Here is a 4,411-nt window from a genome sequence, read left to right as displayed (position 1 = left end):
ACATGTTGCGGGCATGTGTACTGGATTTCGGTGGTAGTTGGGATACGTATCATCCTTTGTCACAATGTTTGTATAACAACAGTTATCACACTAGCATTGATCGACCTCCTTTTGAGATGCTCTACGGGAGGAAGTGTAGGACCCCAATTTATTAGGAAGAGGTCGGTCAGCGGGTCATGGGGAGTACCGAGGTGGTACTCAAGACGATAGAATTGACTTAGCAGGTTCGCGACAGACTTCAGACAATACATAGTCGGTAGAAGAGCTACACATACATACACCGGTCAGACTTGGAATTTCAGGTTTGAGATATTGTACTCTTGAAGATATCACCTTGGAAAGATGTCATCCGATTCAGGAAGCGGGGAAAGCAGGGCCCCAGGTACATAGGTCCTTTTAGGGTTTTAGCCCGGGTGGGTAGGGTGGCATATCGTTTGGATCTGTCGGAGGAGCTCAGCCAGATTCATAGCACTTTTCATGTCTCTCAGCTGCAAATGTCCTTGATTGATGATTCTGCACTGGTTCCATTGGAGGACATTCAAGTGGATTATCTCCTGAATTATATAGAGCGACTAGTGGCGATCCTTAACAGGAGGAGGAACACTCCGCGAAACAAGGTGGCGGATCTGGTGAAGGTGCAGTGTGTGACATCCCCATTTTCACGGCCAGAAAAGACCGACTTGTTTATGCTTTATTTGAAAATCAGAGTATAGTTTTGAAGAAATATGTTACGGAATTTGTTCCCAAAAATATGATAACGAATTTATTAAAGCATTTCCGAAGAAATGTATTTTCATTATATTAAAAACCTCGGGATGTCATTGTCAATACAGATCAAAAGGATAAACAGAAACAACATAGGCCTTACAACATCTATTTATTCTAGTGGCCTATAAACATTGATCTCTCATCAGATCATCACTCCTTTGCTCTCTTGCCACTACCTGTATACAAGAAACTGAGTGGGTATGGCTTGGGAGCCTGGTGAGCAGATAGGGTTTTCGACCCATAATAATTATTAATTTCATCAATCAATCTATCCGGTTACCCGTTCCCGTTATCCTCACTTTCTGTCCCTAAAGCATCTAAATTAAGGGACCTAGCCTAAGGATTTTTCATCGGGGCGACAACACTGCTTAGGGGATTCCTTAACAATATATGTCAAAAAGGAAACCAATGGGGGGATGGAGTACATCTGGTGAACACTTAGTTCAAAACACCTACAGGTTGCGAGTCTGCCAGCGTTCCACTAGACTGTCTAGAATAGTCCATGGTCGTCATCTACACTCCGCTAGATAACTGGATCATCTTAAGCATCGAGGCGTCTCATCAATTTTATTTTCTTTTTCATCATCTACCCATCTTTACACATCATAATCGTAGGTATAAAATACATATACAGTTTAAATCGAGTAAAACATCTATATTTTGTTCATCCAGCATAAATATAAAGTACATAGATAATATGCACACATAGCATGTAATTTATATTCATATCTATGTGTAAGATGAAAGTAACTATGCACTCACTTGTTAAAGTGATGATTCCCAACTCGGGCAGCGCTTTGCTTCTAACGATTCTATTTTCCTTCGACGAAACCTAGTATTATTATCGCTAGATTTTAGTCTAATATTTATTGCGACTTACGAGCGATATTGTTTTATAAGTGTTAAACAATACTTTTCAACCACTATGTATAGACAGGGGCCAAACATAAAACACCAGAGGGCGGGACCATTTTGGCATTATAACACTTCGGAAATCAAACAACCCTATGCGGCCCTTCAAACAAGATCCCCGTACCACGAGTAGTTAAAATTTATTATAATAACACTTTATATATTATATTTTATAATATGTTTATTGTTTATAAGTTTATAATAACGATAATAAACTTAAACATATGTTATACTCAAAGTAGGGTAAGCATAACTCTCTTACCGGGAGGTTTGGCTAGGAACCGGGCTCTGCGGGGGCAGAACTTCCGAGCTGAAAAGCTCTGCTCCTCGGAGCCTTCTGGCGCTCCAGAACTTACCTCTTAGCACTTAGGAAGTACTAAGGCTTGGGAGATGTTTACAGAGAAATTACAAGAGAGAAGGGTTATGGTGTGAAGAAAAGTGGCAGCCCTCGCATGGTATTTATAGGGCCTGATCTTCGGTTACGCAGGGCGTTCCTCGGAGGTACGTTGCGCGTTCCCAGTATGATGCGCGTACGAGGGCTACAATGTGCGTATGAGGGGGGGCAGGTGTCAAGCTTCGGATGGGGCGACGAGGAATGCTTCTGGACCGAGCATGCGAGAACGCGGGGCGTAGGGCTTCTCTGCGCGGGGCGTACGCGTGTACTCTCGCATCAGCTACTTTCGACTTCTAAATTCCGTAACTTTCGCATACGAGCTCTGTTTTTGACGTTCTTTATATGACTGCATAGGTGGTGACACACTCTACAACTTTTGTTTAGACTCTATCGGCTAATTTTGACTTTCTTTTTAAAGTTATATTTTAACCAGCCTGGACAGGTAAAGTTCGTTAAAAATTCATAACTTTGTCATCCGACGTCCGTTTTTGTCTATCTTTATATCGTTGAGTCCTTATTAACAAGATCTTTAATTCTTGTTTATATTGTATCGGCTAAATGTCATTCGATCTAAAATTCGAATTCCGGGCTGCATACTGCTATGTCAAATCTTATAAAAATCATAACTTCCTCATACGAAGTCAGATTTGGACCTTCTTTTTATGCACACTCTCGGTTGAACGTATACTACAAATTTCCTTTAGATCGCTAAGGCTAAAAAGTATTTTATCGCAAACTCATTTTTTATGTCACACATCATCATGTCGGTTTTGTCGCGAAACTTCGACATGTCATAACTTCTTCGTTAAAAGTCGGATTTCAGCGTTCCTTATATCCCCGAAATCCTTGTCATGGCCACTATAACTTTCTTCATAGATATGGGGTCAATATATTATTTTATTTTTTACGCTTATTTTCATTCTTAATTTATTATATTTTATAAATAAGTATAATGCACATAAAATCACATAATTTACATAATATTCAAATAATTCCTCATTATTACTTCAAAATAGGTTAAAATTGTTGACCGCAACTATTACATCGTTATAATAATGGTTAGCCTAAAAACACGGGCGTTACACAGTGGCAGCATCGAAAGGATTCTGAATGGACGTTGGAGCCTGAGGACGAGATAAAGGAGCACTACCCGAAGTAATTTGCGGCAGCGGACTTCGAGGACAAAGTCTAATTCAAGTGGGGAAGAATTGTAACACCCGATTCAAGGTAGCTTTCATTTTTTGACCCTTGGTGTGTAAATAGTTTGCAACTTTGGTCCCTAGGGGGCATGGTTTCCATTTTCGGAAAAGTTGGAGTATGCTGGGCGTACTTCTCGTATGTTGGGTGTACGCAACCAGGGGAAAACCCTAAAATTTTGGGTTTCAGCCATATTTAAGCAATATTATGACCCATAATCTCCTAATTTCTTAGCCTCTATTATCCTTTGACACTCATTTCGAAACCCTAACTCATGTAGAGAAGATTTGACCCTATTTGTGTGTGTTGGTGAGCTTTGAGGAAGAAGTGTTTTGAAGAAGGAGCTTTGACCAAGGGAGAGCTTGTAGATCTAGATTTCACTCATCATTTCCAGCTTCATTGAGATATAAAGCTTGGAACTTGCTCATTGTATGCTTAGATCTAGTATTATGGAGTTTTGTTCACTTTTTAGTCCCATGAATGAGATCTAGTGGGATCCTTCCAGTCCAGAAGTTAGAAGTTGCTTCTCTCGATGTTTCTAAGATCTCTACTCCATAAAGTTGGCATCTTGATGGTTGATGATCAACCACACATGTGTTTATGTCCATTTGGTTAAAGTAGGATGCAAAATCTAAGGTTTGATTTCTTTTGAGCTATACAAAGGTTCGAAGTTAATGAGTTTATGATTTAAGATGTTCACCAAGGCTTGGATCTGATGTTTGGACGTCTAGTTGTAAGCATTAAGTGCTTAAAGGAAAAACTGCTTAATGGGCGCGTACGCTGGGCGTATGCAAGCGTACACTGTGGATACGTGTTTGTGTCCTCGATCAGGCAAGCCACCTAGTACGTCGGGTGTACTTCTGGTATGAGTTGCATACCAGGCCTGGTCTTGGGCTTTGTGGTTTGGGCCATATTTGGACTATTAGGGTTTTGGCCCTTGTTGGGCCACTAGTGTTTATGAATTTGGTCTATTGTTAGGCTTTGGGACTTCTTAGATTTGGGCCCATATTGGGCTTTGGGTAACCATTAGGAATTGGGTCACTATTGGGCTTTTAGTGCCATTGAGTTTGGGCCTCGGATATTGGGCCTAGTGAGGAAAGGGTAAAATGGTCTTTTACCCTGGGTGTTGGACCAATGAAG

Source organism: Lactuca virosa, chromosome 5 (assembly GCF_052849685.1).
Source record: "Lactuca virosa cultivar CGN04683 chromosome 5, Lactuca_virosa_CGN04683_v6, whole genome shotgun sequence".
Taxonomy (NCBI): domain Eukaryota; kingdom Viridiplantae; phylum Streptophyta; class Magnoliopsida; order Asterales; family Asteraceae; genus Lactuca; species Lactuca virosa.
Note: the sequence above shows the minus strand (reverse complement) of the source record.